An 18,321-nucleotide genomic window follows, 5' to 3' on the forward strand; every position below is an offset into this window, starting at 1 on the left:
TCAGTCAGCTGCTGAGTAAAGCCTCTTAGAGAACGGCCATGATAGACTCCTGTCTGCAAGCACAGCATAGTGTCAGTAATAGTGTTAATGACTGGGCATTTTGGCTAGGGTCACCTGCATTGAGTCCTGGGAGTCTACCCCACCCCATATCTCTGGGACCTCCTAAAGACTTCCCCCACTCTCATCTCTGGCAGCTGCAAGACAAGATTTCCCCACTCTATCCCTATCTATTCAATATAGCACTTGAAGTTCTAGCTAGAGCAATAAGACAACAAAAGGAGATCAAAGGGGATACTAATTGGAAAGGAAGAAGTTAAAGTATCACTATTTGCAGATAATAGTATATCTAAGCTACTCCCCAATTTGTACCAGAGAACTTCTACAGTTAATAAACAACTTTAGCAAAGTAGGTGGATAAAAAATTAACTCAATGAAATCAATGGCCCTCCTTTATACAAATAATAACCATTCTGAGAAAGAAATTAGGGAAACAACACCCTTCACAATAGCCACAAATAATATCTTGGTTTAACTCTAACCAAGCAAGTGAAAGATCTGTATGACAAAACTTCAAGTCCCTGAAGAAGGAAATTGAAAAGTCCCCAGTAGATGTAAAGATCTCCCATGCTCATAGATCAGTGGGATTAATGGTGAAAATGGCCATCTTATAAATTGCAATCTATAGATTCAATGTAATTGTCATCTAAATTTCAACACATTTATCTTTTACAGACCTTGAAAGATTTCAACTTCATGGAAGAACAAACAACCCAGGATAGCCAAAACAATTCTGAAAACTTTACTTATTTTGTTTGCACGTGCAAGGCACATTTCTCTCATTTTCCTGGGATTAGATTCAGGTCGTCAGGCTTCTCAGTCTCTGTATTCAGCTCAGCAGTACCTGTTATCAGTTTTGATAATGATTGATATTCTGACTTGAGTGAAATAGACTCTAACTTAGTTTTAGTTAGTGTTTTCTGGGTAGCTAGAAATGTTAAACATTTTTAAATATACTGTTTTTACTACATTTAATCAATCAATCAATCAATCAATCATCAATTAATTAATTGTGTGTGTGTGCCTTTATGTGCATGCATAGACTTGTGTGTCATAACATGTGTGTGGAGAGCCAAAGACATCTTGTGCTTGTTGGTTTATTCCTTTCATGATTTAGGTCATGGGTATCAAGATCAGGTCTTTCAGACTTGGCAGCAAGCACTTATACTTGCTGAGCTAATTTTTTGGTCCATTGAATGTTTTAAAATATGTATAATGGCCATTTTCATTTCATCTTTTGAGACCAGTCTCTTCTAATTGTATTTGTTGATGGGGTTGATAGATCTCTTTGTATTTTCCTTTGGACTTATTTATATTTTGACTACTAATCTCCTGCTAAATGTATAATTAAGAAGATCTGCCATTCTTTTGGCCATACTCGTTCTTAGTGGATCATTTCCTTTGCTGTGCAGTTTTTTGTTTTTTGTTTGTTTGTTTGTTTGTTTTAATTTCATGAGATCCCACTTCCCAATTGTTAGCATTTCTTCCTGAAGGATCAGAGTTCTTTTCAGAAAATCTTTGCCAGTGACAACCTCTTGAATTGTTTTCCTTGCCTTTTCTTGTATCAGTTTTAGATTTCCAGGTCTTAAATTGTAGTCTTTGATCGATTTGACATTAATTATCATGCATAGTGAGGGGGAATGTTTAGCTTCATTCTTCTATGCCTGGAACATTTCGTTCTCCAGCAGTATTTGTTGAAGAGTCTACTGTAGTTTTTGGCATCATTATGAAGATTAAGGTGTCTATAATGGCTGGAGAGTTCACATCTGGGGCCTTAGTTTATTAGTTCTAAGATTTTTCTTGTGTAATCTGAGAGTCTCATGTATAGGACCATACCACCCATACTAAGGATACTTTGTTTTCTTCATTTCTTGTTTTTCTTGTCTTATTGCACTGGCTAAGACTCCAAGTGCTATACTGAATGACGGTACAGAATGTAAACACCCTCTCCTTATTCTTTATCTTAAAAAATAACTGGAAATTTTCTATGTTTAGTATAATGTGAGATTCTACCCACCCTTGATCATTCAGATCCTGGATAAGAGACACACACAACCTTTATATTTATAATAAGTCTTATTCAGCACTAGAGCTGGGCAGATATCTACCCTCTATTAGAATCTAATTTCCTATTAATAATACTGAATTATCACATACTATGTTTCATCTGGGCTGCTCTTAACCCGGTTGGCCAGTCTCAGGGCCATGTTTTTATGGCTTACCTAACCCATGGTGGCTTTTCCTCCCTCTTCCACCTTCTTCCTCTCCTTGTGGTTCTCCTCTGACCCCAAGCCTGGGAACCCTAAACCCCACCTATGTCTTTTATTTTATTTATTTATTTATTTATTTATTTATTTATTTATTTATTTATTTATTTATTTATTTATTTTTGGTCTTTTTCGAGACAGGGTTTCTCTGTATAGTTCTGGCTGTCCTGGAACTCACTAACTCACTCTGTAGACCAGGCTGGCCTTGAACTCAGAAATCTGCCTGCCTCTGCCTCCCAAGTGCTGGGATTGAAGGCGTGCGCCACCACTGCCCAGCCACACCTATGTCTTTTCTGTCTATCTATTGACTATCAGCATCTTTATTTACCAACCAGAAATAACTTGGGGGCAAGGATATATAGTGTCACTTGGGTCTGTGCTGACTTTCTCATCTTGGAGGTCAGCACTTAGCATTAGAATACCCAGCAAATCCATACTTCAACAGGATGTAGGTTTATTACATGTAATCTTTATCATGTTCAGGGTAGGTTCCTTATCTTGCTAGTTTCTTCCAGGCTTTTATTATGAATGGATCTTGACTTTTGACAAAAGCATTTTCTGCATCTAATAAGATAATTATGTAAATTCTGATCTTGAATCATTTTATGAAGTGAATTATATTTTATTGGTGTGTATGGTGAACCATTCTTGTAACATTCAAATGAAACCAACTTGTTCATGGGTGTGGTGGTTTGAATGGAAATGATCCCTATAGACTCATAGGGAGTATATTGTTCGAGAGGCTAGAAAGTAAAGAACAGAACTGAGATGATGAATATATACATATATACATATATGTATATATTCATATATATATATATATATATATATGAATGAATAGGGATCTATTAGATTAGCTTACAGTATGGTATGGATAGGTCAACAATAGCTGTGTCTTATAGGAGAGCCTGAGATCCCTGTAGTTTTTCTGTGCATGAGGTTAGCTTTCTCACCCATCCTGATCTGTCTCTGAGGGCTTGGGGATTCTTGAGAGCTCCTGGCCTTCAGTTAGTACTGGAAGCCAAGTCTAGCTTTTTCTAATATCAGCAAAGAAATGCAGAAGCAACTGGTAGATAAAGTCACCATTGCAGCATGAATAAAGCAGCAAAATACATGTTTACTTCCTCTATGTCCTTTCATCTAGGCTTTCACCAGAAGGTGATGCCTACATTTAGGCTGGATCTTGAAGCTCCAAACAATCTGGTCGATAAAGTCTCTTCCAAGATGTCCAGGACTTGTGTTTATGACTCCAGATCCCGTCTAGTCAACAACCAAGGTCAGTTATCACACATGCTTACAGATGGCTGATTCACAATTCAGAAGCAAGTCTGAGCTCCGGAATTTGACCTCGTCTATTTAAAAGAAGCTTTTACTTTGTTAAAAGCCTCTTGCCAAAAAGCAGAGAATTTATAATTACTCATATTGAAGTTTGGTCTTGCTGCCTATTGTAATGCTAAGTGTAGGCCCTCAAAAACTGGAGTCTCCATATAGGCCCAAGTAACCCTGCCCCCAGGTTAATTCTGATTGGTAAATAGAGATAACAACAGCTAGTAGCTGGGCAGAAGAGATATAGGTGGAATTTAAGTTTCCTGGGCTTGAGGTCAGAGAACCATGAGAAGAAGGAGGAGGAAGAGGAGGGGGATGGAGGAGGAAGGGAAGAACAAAGAAGAAGAGGAAGAAGACAAATAGGAGGAAGAAGAAGGCAAAGAAAAAGAGGAAGAAGGCAAATTAGAAGAGGAAGTAGAAGGAGGAGGAGGAGGAGGAGAAGAAGAAGAAGAGGAGGAGGAGGAGGAAGAAGAGGAGGAAGCAGCAGCAGCAACTAAATGTAGGAGAAACCACATGGTGTGTTAGGTGCTTTCAAGAGAACATGACCCTGAAGGATGGACTACTGGTGTTAAGAGCAGCCCAGATGAAACATAGTAAGTAACTTGGGGTTATCAACACAAAATAGATTTTAATAGCATAGAGGGTAGATATCTGTCCACCTCTTGTGCTGATTAAGGCTTATTGTAAATATAAAGGTTGTATGTTTCATTTACTTGGGAACTAAGTGATCAAAGCTGGGGTAGAAACCCTGAATTGGGATTAAAAATTTTTACAACATAGCTGAAAGATTGTGTGTCTGAAGTATTAGTTTAAAATTTTAGTGCTTTAGAAGCAAAACAATGAATATTTCAGAAGAGCAACTCTCAAGTAGTTAGTTAGTACATAATTAAAAGGCATTACGCTTATATTAATTCCTGGTTGAATTTAGGTTTTGAACATCAGTTTGGCATGTGCTTATTACAGTCAAAATACTAAAACAAATCCCCGAACATAAGGTACAACCAGGTGTGTTAATGCAAAGCTTTAATCCTAGCAACCTGGAAGCAGAGGCAGGAGGACCGTGTGATTACGGTTAGTGTGATGACTCTTTCTTACAAGCTAAACTCAAAACTAAACCTAAATAGACAACCAAATATATAAAAGCATGAGCAGGTCAAATCACAGACAGACAGATTTCACCTTCATTATAGCTGATCGTTACTTACCAATCGTTCACAGGGCAGGAGTGAACATGGTGCTTCTATACTGTGTGCCTAACTTTATGTCTTTCGGAGTGACCGTGGTATTGTTGCAGAGATTTGTGAAGGTTTGGCATGAATCCACTGCTAAATCACTAAGTTGGGAACACAATTGCTCTTCCAATGAATAAGATTTGAAGATCATAGACAGTCACCTGCACCAGGATCCACTTTCTCCTTTCACCAGGAAACTAACCTCAAATGTTTTGAGACAGTGCCTAGTGTTTTGCAAATCATTGTTTTAAATATGCATATGCTCTCTCCCTAGATTTAAAAGTATGTACATTTTTACATACACACACACACACACACAGAGATATTTGCCACTGGAAATAGGGTGAGTTGAAATTCCTTTGCTAAAAAAGAAAATACATCTTTCTCTTCTCCTCATTAAAAAAATATTAGGAGGCAATCCCTAGTACACAAATGTAATAGTTAACTCTGAAAAGTTTGAATTTCAGCTGGCAAGATATAACTTATAGAATGTGGAATTTTTTGAACACATTCCACAGGCTGTGTTAATAGTGATTGACTGATCATGTCGTCCATCATGTTGTTATGTATTTATTACATATTACAAATACACTTCTCTCTGTTTAGCAAAGATATCACCTGTTTTGGTAGTGATTTGGAGATGCTTTGAAACATAGTTGATCCACACAATTTTGTCACCATGCTAAACATACACACACACACACACACACACACACACACACACACACACACTCACACACACACAGAGATTATATATATATATATATATACATATGCATGCATGCACCCTAGATATAGTTTCAAATTGAAATCATCATCTACTTAGCCATTCCAGTAACATGTGGTTGAAACAAATCTTTCTGCCTGTTCAAATCTAACTTAGAAAGTGATATTACCTTTGGCCTAGAGGCCTTCTATTTGACATGAAGACAAAGGAAGCCCATAGCATCATGGCTGGCTTATTTATTCCTTCCTTATAAGCTTAGCAAGGCTTAGTCTTCTGCTCTGCTATTCAAGGTCCAAGACAGTTTTGCAACATTAAGCTGCAGTTCCATCCTTGATGTCCTCCCAGGTGAGTGCCTGGGCTTCAAGCTCACACTCCTAAAGCAAGCAAACTTTAAGCTAATTATGTGCTAGCCGATTCTCCCTTGCTGAATTTTGGCAGGTTGCTTCTGTAAATTATGAAAAATAAATGTGAAATATGCAGATGTCTTTTGTTTGAAGCAGATGTTTGGTGGGTCTTGCCAAAATCTAATCAGCTGTTCCCCTGAGGGTCCTCCCCTTCCAATGTTATCCCAGAGCAGCTCAGAAACATGAAGAGGTGATCAGAAAGCACTCTGTGGAAATTGAGGAAGATTTTGTACTTAGAGGTCTTTGTTATGGAAAAATAAAAATAGAAATATCCCAATTTCCTCTGGTAGAAGACATTGGAGACAGAGGAGTTTCTTCTGGTAGTCTTTGATGACAGTGACCAAAGGATAAGCTCAATTTTGCCATTGTCATAAGGAGAATGTCTCTTATGTCGCTGGTTTAGGGCCAAGACTATTGTTTTAAAGATGAAATCTCTTATTTGGTTATCCAAGAGATCTGATTGTACCATGAAATATGGGTAAGAATGAAATCTTTTCACAGGTATTATACATACATATGTAGATCACATATTCAAATGTTAAATTAGAAAAGAATTCCCCATATCAAATCTATCAATCAGTTCCCTCTTTCTTGTAGGCTTCAAGTAAAAATAGAAACCCATTGTAGTGTCATGGCACCTGAATGGAGAAAATGTTGTAGAGTTGGTGGTACATGCCAAGATTATCATAACAGCATGTCAAATATTCCCTAACCAAAAAAAAGGTAAATATGGCCACTGCTTGAGATTCTGTTGACCACCACCATGATGTTGGGCAGTTATTTAGCTGTTTCTGACCTTGGTTTTCTTATAATAATAACTTCTACAGAAGAGAATGCTTTTTAGTTAGAGAATGCAAGTCAATTGCAGACACACAGTGCACGTACCTAACGTAATATTGAGCAAAAACTCAACAACAGAAGACCAAGTCATTCTAGAATTTTCTACTCTCACTCTACCACCTTTTATCAAGGATTTATATATCTACTTACACAGCATTACCTCTTTCATTTAAGACAGAACAACATGGAGTTATATTTGCAATCCCTTCAATTTCCTCTGAGTAACCCCAAATGCCCTTAGTTTTCTTTACTGGTTTACTTTGAACACTGCTTTTCTCTTCAGAAACCTCCTTCAATACTACAGGTTCTTCATTACGAAAGTTTCTCGTGTTTTTAGGATTTTACCAATAATAATATAAGAGACACTAAGCTGAGCCAGTATTTATTGTCAATTGTGTGTCAAGTACTTAAAATATTGAATGTGAATAGTACAAACAGGGTCCTTCCAATGACTCTTTGCTTACTCTAGACCACACTTCACATCCCCTCTATCAAAGCCAGAGTTTGTTCTGTAGGGCCATGTTCCCTGGCTTTGATTTAAGTAAGCGATACAGACTTAGCAGACATTTTACCTCCAAGCCTTTTAGGCTGCATTTCAGAAACCTGTGTACCAAATGCTGAAGCTTTTTATAACTGGTTAAAAGTGATAATCTTGTCTAATAGTACATTACATTTTCCCTCGGACTGAAAAATTGTTAGTTATTTTGGCAATATATTCATAGAAATTTAGCTATGTTTTGCAAACTACATTAAATAAACAAAATCTGCCTTCTTAATAAGGTCATAAGCCACCTACATGAAAAAAAAATGTTTGAAGAAAAGGAGATAAAAGTAGAATACTTAAAAGATCAATAGGACTTGTAGTCTTGGCACTTTTACTATGAAATGAATGATATAAAGTCTATATACTAAAATAATGGCTTATTGTGTTAAAGTAGCATTTCACCCAATTATTCTGATGCCTCTATTCCTAAAAGTAGATAGCAATGGTGTTCATGTACTATACTATTCTTTGAGATGTTAGCTCAAAGTAGATACCAGAGTTCTGTAAACTTGGAGCAAGTGTTTGGATATTAGGTGAAATTTACTGTTTGAGAAACATGTAGCTTGTTTTTCTTGCTGCTTTATAACATAAAATAAAGAGATCCTGAGATTAATCACTATATCTAACCTATACATAAACAGCCAAAAAGCTAAACTGGGTCTTCTGATATCAAATGAAGCATTCTTCCCATTATTCCTGTCTAACCCTTATATGGATATAAACAATTAAAGATCCACATAATAATAAGAACATATTAGTAAAATATAAAGCAAACACAGAGACTTTTGACATGTAACAACCGCATTATGAGCACAATTAATGAGGAATGTTTCATGGACGAAACTACACTTTGAAGAAGCTAGTGTGGGAAGAATCTATATAATATACTGCATATGAAATATGCATTGCAGTCTGACATCCTTCTAATTTAATCTTATAATCCAAAATTTCTTTTCTATCTTTAAATGTATGTGCCCTGACTCCCGGCAATCTCCTAAAAGCCCATATAATCATGTTGTGAGAATGTGCATCACTGGCTGAGGTACACTCTCACAAGACACAGAAGAAGAGGGCTAAAAGATGTTGGAAAACTTCTCACTCAGCCTCTAAGGGGATTCCTAATAGTGGTTCAGAGATGAACAATACTACCAACTAACTCCATGGGGTTCACAACTTTCAGTTGTGTGTATGTGCATTCTGTCTCCCTGTATATATATGTATGTACATATACATATATATTTATTTAAATGTATGTGAAATTGAACCTTTTAGAGCTCACACTAGCCTGTAACTCACTATGTAGCTGATAATGACCGTGAGCTCCTAACCTTCTCACTATCTCTTCAATACCCAAGAATTACAGGCCTATGAAACCACATACAACATCCTGGCTATTTTTTTTATTGTATCTATATTTATTGAAAAACAAAAGTTCTAAAATAGATGATAATATCAATAAAAATAATAATTCTTTGTTGAGCTACATCCAGAGTTAATGGGAATATTTTAAAGATATCATGGATGAATTTATCTAGCTTTAACCACCTCATCAAGAATATTATTTTTTAAAAAGACGCCTCATAAAGATGTATGAATAGATAGACCTATGATTATTCAAAAAAATTGTACAAATCAAAATAAGTTTGCCAGAGCAATTTAAAATAATTAACCTTTGACAAACCTCCCTCTCTGGTAATGAAACAGTAACTATATGAATAAAAGATAAGTCGTGACATTCAATGAATTATAATATTCATCCCATAAATTACTTGATATAATAGCTCTATAGTCTACATTTTTATAACACTAAAATGTCCCAAATGCCAAAAACCTCATTCATTTCTAGTGTATGGTTTGTGGATAGGCTGGGTAATTCTTTTTATTCCTGAAATATCTTTCAATTAGTGTGTATTATTATTCTCTTCTACCCCACAAAAATACTTTCTGTCTGCCTGTCAAGCATTTATGCCATACATATACATAGTGAAATTAAGACTTGTGCTCATCACCCCCATAACTTATGAAAATAAGTGAATACTAACCTAATTTGCACGTGGGGGTTAGTTTCAGGGTGGCATTGCCATCTGGCTCATTATCACATTTGAGAACACAGTGACCAAGTTACTTGAATAGGTGGTCTACCCTTCAGACAAATTGCTGCTATCTCACCATGCTTGTCTCTACTTCCCTAAGATAAAAAAGCATATTTAACTTCATAGAGATGATGAGCAACAACAGAGTAGAAGACCAAGGCTTTGTGAGAGTTCTTTGGTATGGCAGAGCCTAAAGATAGAATAAAAAAAAGACAGAATAAAAGCAGCATGCCAAGAGAGCCTTGTTCCAAAAAGTATTGTAATTTTATGGATTCCTATCTGCCCATTTTACCCATAAAATAAAGGCTTGGTTCACCATCTAGGGCTGGCCAGTTGGTTTCCTTTAACCCTTCAAGGCATTTTGTTGAGTCAAGAGAAGTAAATAGACCATGAAAACAGCAGGGATTTTCTGTTCAATGTCTTTCTAATTTGTCATGTACAACAGAATGTTGCCTCAACCAACACATTGTTTAACACTTGATCATATTTGATCTGTTAATTATGATCTGGATTCAGCGACACCATAGTAGAGCCAGACATATTTATTGGCTATTTTCTATGTATCAGATGTTGGATCAATTCTGCTAGAAATTTTATGTTTAATGTTGTCACAACTCACAAGTTTGATGCTAGTGTCAGTTTCACTTTGCATAAGGAAACTGAGGCAAAGTCTCTGTGATTTGCCCCTTTCATCACCGAGCTTCCTTAGATAAGCCATGGCCTCTAGCTCCTCATACACAGAACACCCTCAGAGTGGGTATCTTTCCTTCCTGAGGCATGACACAGTATGTCACAGTTGCAGCTGTAGATGACGCCAATTGTGGGTCTGGAGCTGGATAATTGGTTCACTTTCATAGTCACAGGAGTAGTTGAGTGGAGCAACAGCTAATTCCGGACCTCTAAAGTGATTCACACAGAACTGCGCTAGATTGGCCTCTGAGATGTCATCTTTTAGACTTAATCTCTTTTACTTATACTGTGTGTGTGTGTTTAAAATTAGACACAGAAGAAAATATCCGTGGAAAATAATAGAGGTCAATAGTTAACAGGTAAAACCATCTTTCCTCTATCTGAGCAACTGGAAGGATCTGGGTTCAAGAGTTGGTGACTCAGGTCATCATTTAAGAAGCCCAGAGGGACTTATTTTTGCTTCTTTGGTTTTTCCTCAATCTCTTTTTTCCCTCTATTCAAATATTTTCTTTTCCTCTGAGATACAAAATTAAAAATCATTGGAGGATCACAAAAGCCCAGATGAGGATCGAGGGCATAAAGTTGGTCAAAGGACCTATGGACCTCCTGGTTATAAGAGGTTGCTATGGGCTGGGTACCAACATCCCATAAAAATGTCCTCAAAGGAGATGCTCCCCTTGACCAAGCCTCTCTTTCCATCTGGTGCTCAGAAATATTTGAAACATTTGTCAGGTATTTTACATGATCAGGGGCTGAGCACGAAGTCTGAATTTCCATCTTCTTGTTTAGCACCAATTCAGTACAAAATGTTGTCTGTCTATATGCCAGGAACTTAGTATATTTCACTTGCTGCTTCCCCCAAAGTTTGATTTGAAGAGGTAAGAAATACACATCTTAACTCATGGAAGCTGTGTTCCCCCCTTGACCTTTTCTCTGGCTTCATAATTTTGTTTCCATGTAGTAAACTATGAGATGTTGTATTGGGATTAGTCTAGAGAGATATTTCAGGTTGCAGAAGTAGGTGCTTAGTGCAAGGTAGCCCAACATTTAATACCAAGTTTAGATCTCATAGATTTGTTGTTGGTAATAGTTGATTGGTGCCCAAAATAAAATCCCTACTACGGTGAGTTCTGATAGTTTCAATGAGGCCCAGGGTAGAAAAATTCATTTGGTAGCATAACCCAGCATATGTATTATATGTGCACACTCAAATATCTATCTATCTATCTATCTATCTATCTATCTATCTATCTATCTATCTATCTATCTATCTATCTATCTATCTATCATCTATATTTATATATGTATTATTACAAATATGAACATATTGATACATGAGACGTGAACAGAACTGATATATAGTTAAGGAAAGTTGTATCAAATATGAGTCTATTAAAATATATATGTACTATAAATATACTGTATTGCATGTTTTACTGTATTTCAAGGGTTTTAAAAGTTAACTAGAGACCCGAATATAGGGAAGTATTTAATGTTATTACTCAACTTTGCTTTAAAAAATACAGAAAGGCCAGTGGCTGTGTTTGGATTAATTCCTGATTTCAGGCCATTTGGATGCTAAGGGGGCAGTAGAAAAAACTCTTTCTTCATTTCTTTTACACTTTCAAATGTCCTGAATTCTACTAACATGCACTACCTAGAGGAATGATGCAAAGTCCTTGAACCTGCATCACACAAAAGGTTGCATCTGTGTGACTCTCTTGATCTCTTCTTGCTTGAAGGCTCTGCGGTTCACAATCTTTTATCTGGTGCCTGAATTCTTGTGGAAGCTGTCTCTCTTCATGTACTCTCTGTATGACCTCAACATTCCTAGGACTGTGAATGTTGCTTCGGAAGTTTCTCTAAAATGTTGGCAGACTTCCTGAATTTAGAAACACTTACTGTTGCACTATGTTTCTATTGTTCCTATCGTGACTTTTTTATGAAATAAAGGCCTGCTATTGCTGTTTTATTTTTAATTTCCCCTTGTTTTGAAGCAGGTTTAATTCCTTTAATGAACATTAGCCCCTTTTGGTTTGGAGAGGCACAGCCTTTGTTGGCTTTAAGGCCTCCCAGGGAGAGAGAAGTCTAGGTTTTCATTATCCTAACCTTTTAGTTGTAAGGTCTCTATTTGTGAGAACATCACAGAAACCTCATTGCCTACTCCACAGTCTATTTTGAGTGTTTCACAAAGGCACGGGGGCAGCTAAGTGTAGTGAAAGGACCCCAGTCACAGCCTGAAGTTCAACCAACGTTGTATTGGTTTCATAGCTCAATTGCCAAAATGAGTCACTTCTGAATTTTCTCCATTTGTCTGTGAAGAACAGATGCAGCCTTTGGCTTAGTAATCCAAGTGAATGCCTTGGCAGAGAATATTTAGAGACACAGAGATTTGCTATAGAACTCATAGGTGAGAGTGTAGGGAACTTTGTTCTTTCAGTCCAGTAGCAGCTCAGCTAGTGTTTTATATGGCACAAACCTCACATGTTTATTTACAGTGAGATGTGCAAGTGCCCTACGGCTGGAATCTTTATATAGGCAAGACAAGTGTGCACCCTCAGTATTGAAGATGGTGTGAGGCTACTTTATACATACTAGTTCCTTGATAATGCCAAGGCCATCCATACATCCACCTTCAAAGGGATTCAGACAGCTTGTTGACTGAGCCCTCCTTTCCTCTAGACAGCCAATGAACTGTGAGAAAGAATGATGTTGTCTGTTCTTCACTGCTGTTGTGAAGGAGCTAGAAGGAAGACAAAACATAGTGTCTAGTGAACTGCAAAACGGCTTCTAAAATGTTAGCCATGTAACCTTTGTAACCAAATAGGTGTGCCTGACCAAAGTGTCCTTCACTTCTGATTAGTATTTTCTCTCACTTTTCTATTACAGATTTTGTGACATTAAGTGTAGAAAACTGTTGAAAGTCAGAAAAGCACTATAAAAAAGGAGGAGAGGGACTAAAGGAAAGTACTAATGCCAGCACAGAGGGGACAAGTCTTTGGTTGCTTTGTGGTGCAGTCTTTTCCAAAATGCTGACTTAGTCTGAAACTCAGTAGGACAGAATTTATATCATGCTAATAAATGTCACTTTCTTATCAACCTTTCTATGGGAATTGACCTAGTTTGTAGGCCCTACTGAAAGCATTTTGTAAATCAACTTTATTTTGTCTATCTAAACCTGGTTTTAGGCTAAGGAAAATAATTTTTTTTTTTAGCTGAGACATCAAATCACATGAAACCCAGAAGGATAGGTAGCAGGTGTGTGTGTGTGTGTGTGTGTGTGTGTGTGTATGTGTGTGTGTGTGTGTGTGTGTGTGTGTGTGTGTGTGTGTGTGTGTTGTTTGCGATGTAATTTCCTGGTAGCTTAATTTTGAGTTCTGAAAATCTAGGATAGAGATGGTAAGGGAGGTGGGGGAGGGTGGGTAGGGGTGGGAAATGATAAAGAGGACAAGGGAGGTGTTTAGCTTTCATTTGCAAGCGTGATACCCGCTGCTTTGTTTATGGATTTGATGCTATTCATACAGTCTTTGCAATATTAATTTTTAATTTATGATGCTCATTAGGAGACACTTAAAAGAGAACAATTATCATTTATCTTGATATATTATTTACTAGGACTGACTGTCATGGTTAGAAGCCCATGATTAGTGAGGGGGAATAGAGCAGAGCTTCCAAAAGGTGCCAGGGTAAAGGACAGAAGTGTAAGCAGCAGTTGTCAGAACCTAAAACCCAAAGTTCTGATGTCGAAGCAAAAGCCACACAATCTCTAATCAAGACTCAGGAGGCCCCTCTAAGACAAGCCTGGAGTAGTGCTTAATGAACCCGCAGCATCATATTAATGAGATGCTCGGTAAGGCTATCAGCTCATCAATTATTCATCCAGCTGCAGTCCTGATACTTTGCTATCGTCCTCCTCTTTTTGCGTTGGTGTGATTACTTTTTTAACCCTCCATTTCCTCACTTGGAGTGTAAACAAAGCCTTCTGTTCCTCAGTTCCCCTTTGTTGTGGTCAAACACCATCTGTCTCTCCTCAATAGCCACTCAGAATGTCAAACTTGATAACGGGGAGCTTGTTTCTGGTGGGTTGCAGCTTCTGAAGATGTCAGAGTGATACACAGACTTTGTGCGTCCTGATGCTTTAAGCGTATCTTTACATTCGACATAATGTACTGCACTGTAATTGTCTTTATAGATGACTTTCCCTGCTATACTGTAGGCTCATACTGGATGGATCATACTGAATGGGTGAACGAAGAATGAATGAGTGGCTCTGAGGACTGAGTCATATCTAATGTTTCGTCTTATTTATATTGAAGGTTTTGAAGTGGAGAATCAACATTATCCACAGGTTTCCAAATGAAATCAAATAGACTTCCCCAGGAACCCGACGGAAAGAGGAAACTGTAGTTTACATTCATGAGCTGATTCGTGCAGGTGAAGCTATAACTGAAGGTCTGATGCACAACACACAGGTCTGGAAGCTATCCAGTTGTATACAGGTTTATTTTATATATTCATTTAGAAACTAAAACCAGCCACACACTTAAATCATGTGCAGTTTTAGGGACATATTTACAATAAATACATGTAGCAGAAGCATTTCAGTGCATTTTCCAGATAAAGACCAGAGAGCTTGAGGATGAATAAGCTCTGAAGTAGGAAACAGAGTGGACTTGCTGTGAGAAATCTGATGACTTGCTCACTCAAGGTCAATAAGAAAATGAGTTACCATCCTTCAGGAAGTAAAGGAGCAGGGGCTGTGGTACTGACTCAAACTGACCAAAGCTGTTAGCCTGTGTAGCTCGAGCCAACAAGAAGACACAGGACTGGAAATATGATTTTGGTTTTGTCCTAGATAGATAGGGATAGGAAGAGTTGAGTTATTACTGTCTGAAGGGCAGATTGACAAGTTAGATGGTGATATCCTCTATCCACTTTGACAATTCAAGTAAAGACTAGAGCAGAGATTTTTAACTCTCTTAGAAAAGGAACTTCAAACAAACAGAAGGAAAGTGAACACAGAAGGGGATTCTTCAGCTTTGGCCTAGCATACCACAAAGCCAGTGGCAAGTAGCCATATTGCCATATGCTTCAAATCCACCGAATCACAACTAGTCACATGCAAGCTTATTGGCAGAAATCCGGGAGCCCTCCCTGTAGGCCTTGAGCCACCGGTGAGTCATGCTGAAGTCACTGAGTGTAGGTGTGCTTGAGCTAGTGCTATTGCCCCTTGGGGAGCTTCACTGGGAAGAGACACATGAGCTCCTCAAACTGGTTGCCACAGATGAAGTGAACATCCTATGGTATGATCCTCATTGTATTTTTTTTTATTACATCTCTGAAATTGGAATGTGGTTTCTCATCAATGTTTTATGCTTACTTTTGGACATGTGGCAGTGATAGTAGCAGTCACTACCTGTACATTATTGATCCTGGCTATAGCTGTACATGTTTTTGTTGTTGTTGTTGTTGTCTTTGTTTGTTTGTTTTTTTTTAACTTTAGTGGCATGATATGCATTGCGCTGTATACATGGTGCTGCTTCTCTGAAAGTATCTTTAACAAAATACATTGCTACTTATCACTGAAGCAAAACTACTCTTGCAGGCAAGAAAGGCAGGAGTGCAGAGAAACATGCACTAAGTGTGATATTGGTGGAACAAAACATGTGACAAAAGGAGCAGCCAATCAGATGCTTGGAAAAAAGGAAGGTGTGCTTATAGACAGCAAGGCAGGTCAGAAGGAGGCAAGCATCACAAGTCAAAGCAGGAGTTGTTATGTCTGGGTTTCCTATCTTTGCATAAAATAATGGTATACCTTGCACCAACAGTCCTAGCTTCCAGTCATCTCTACCGTGTGTCCCAGCAGGAAACACATAGGAACCATCTCCTTAAGCTCTCGTGCTTTCTCCCATTTGAGTTTTATGGAAAAAAAAAAAAGAGATGGAATTCAACTTCAAATTTTAAAATCATCGTAAGTGCAATGTTGATTATATTACAAAAGAGCTAGCCTGGAATTGGTTTCTCCTTTCTTACACGTTAACTTCCATTTGATTTTAGGGTAGCTCATGACATTGTTTGATGGAAGGCAACTACTGGGACTGGAAATAGGCAGTTCACATAGAACTCTGGGTCCTGTATTCCCTTTTCAGATGAGACCATTTCATGGGTTCTTCTTGCATTCACTGTGGTGTCCACACTACACATTTTAAATTGACTGTGTGTGGTTAAATATGATACAGTGTCATGGTGGCTCAAATGAGAAATGTCTCTTTTAGGCTTAGGCATTTGAGTACTTGATCCCCAGTTGGTGGCAATGTGGGAAAGGGTTAGGAGGAGCTGCAGCCTTGCTGGAAGAAGTAGGCCAAAGGGGGTGGGCTTTGAGAATTCGAAGCTTCTACCCACTTCTCTCTCTCCTTTGTTCTTGGGGTTGAGATTTGATTGCTCAGCCACCTGCTTCTGCTGCCTTGTCATGCCTCTTCACCATGATTACTCATGCCATGTCTCCCCACCATATCTCTTATCTTTCTGGAATTACAAGCCAAAATAAACTCTTCCTTCCACAGGTTGCTTTTGACCATGCTGCTTCATCACAGCAAGGGAAAGTAAGTCACAAACATCCCATTCTTGCTTGGAGTTGTGTGTGTGTGTGTGTGTATGTGTGTGTGTGTGAGTGTGTGTGAGTGTGTGTGTGTGTGTGTGTGTGTATGTGTGTGTGTATGTGTGTGTGTGTGTGTATGTGTGTGTGTGTGTGTGTGTGTGTGTGTGTGTGTGGTGAGTGGGTGGTTTAGACCACCATTGGCCTATCCACCCAAACAGTTTGGGTAACTATGCAAGCACAAACTTAGAATAGGAATTTAGAAATATAAAACAATTTTAGGTTAAAAAAAAGGAGGGGGTGGGGGACTGACATACAAATTAATTCAATTGTTTCATGTTGCAGATGAAAAGTTAAATTCAAAGAAATGAAGCTATGTGTTTCTTAATTTCTTATTTAATAATTAGTCATTCTGAAAAAATGTTGTGTCCTGGCACCATAATAGCCTATTCTGGCAAGGCAAAATTGGATATAAAAATGTAGACATTTATATATTTTGGTTATATATAAAAATAGCAGTTATTTTGTTCTATCAGCAGTGATGGCTGTCCATTTTTACTAGTTAGGAACATAAATTTGAGTTTTAAAGTATAGTCTTATTTCCAAAAAGGGTTGCTTAAACTTAATTTTATTTTCTCTGTCTCTCTTTGTCTCTCTCTACCTCTCTCTGTCTCTGTGTCTTGTCTCTGTCTCTCTCTCTCTCTCTCTCCATGTGTGTGTGTGTGTGTGTGTGTGTGTGTGTGTGTGTGTATGCATGTGTCCCATAGTGGGCTGTTCCTATAACGGTCATAAGCCAAGTGTTGTTAGCCTTCCACTATGGGACCTGGGAAGGCTTGGTGGCTGAGTATTTATTTATTTATATTGGATATTTTCTTTATTTACATTTCAAATGTTATCCCCTTTTCAGGTCTCCCCTCCAGAAGCCCTCTATCGCATCCATTTTTCCCGTGCCTCTATGAGGGTACCCACTCCTACCTTCCTGGCCTGGCATTCCTCTACACTGGGGCATTGAACACCCTCAGGCCTAAGGTGCCTCTCCTCCCACGATGTCCAACAAGGCCATCCTCTGCCACATATGTGACTGGAGCCCTGAATCCCTCCATGTGTACTCTGTGGTTGGTGGTCCAGTCCCTGGGAGCTGTGGGGGTCTGGCCCCTTGACATTGTTGCTCCTCCCATGGGGCTGAAACTCCCTCAACTCCTTCAGTCTCTTCTCCAAATCCTCCATCAGGGACCCCATGTTCAGTCAAATGGTTGGCTGCAAGCATCCACCTCTGTCTTTATCAGGCTTTCGAAGAGCCTCTCAGGAGACAGCCATATCAGGCTCCCGGGTGGCTAGTGATTTTATCCACTGAACTTTCTTACAGGCTTAAATTTTACTACTAAGTAACTATAATCTTGATGGTTTTCACCCTTTGCTCCATTTATTGGATAGTTTCCAGATGCAAATCTGAAAAATTGCTGCCACATCCCTTGGATTGAAAAAGGACACTATACACCACTAGTGTTACAATAAGAAAGGTAGGGATGTTGGGAAACACCTTTCT

Source organism: Mus musculus, chromosome 11 (genome assembly GCF_000001635.26).
Source record: "Mus musculus strain C57BL/6J chromosome 11, GRCm38.p6 C57BL/6J".
Classification (NCBI taxonomy): Eukaryota; Metazoa; Chordata; class Mammalia; order Rodentia; family Muridae; genus Mus; species Mus musculus.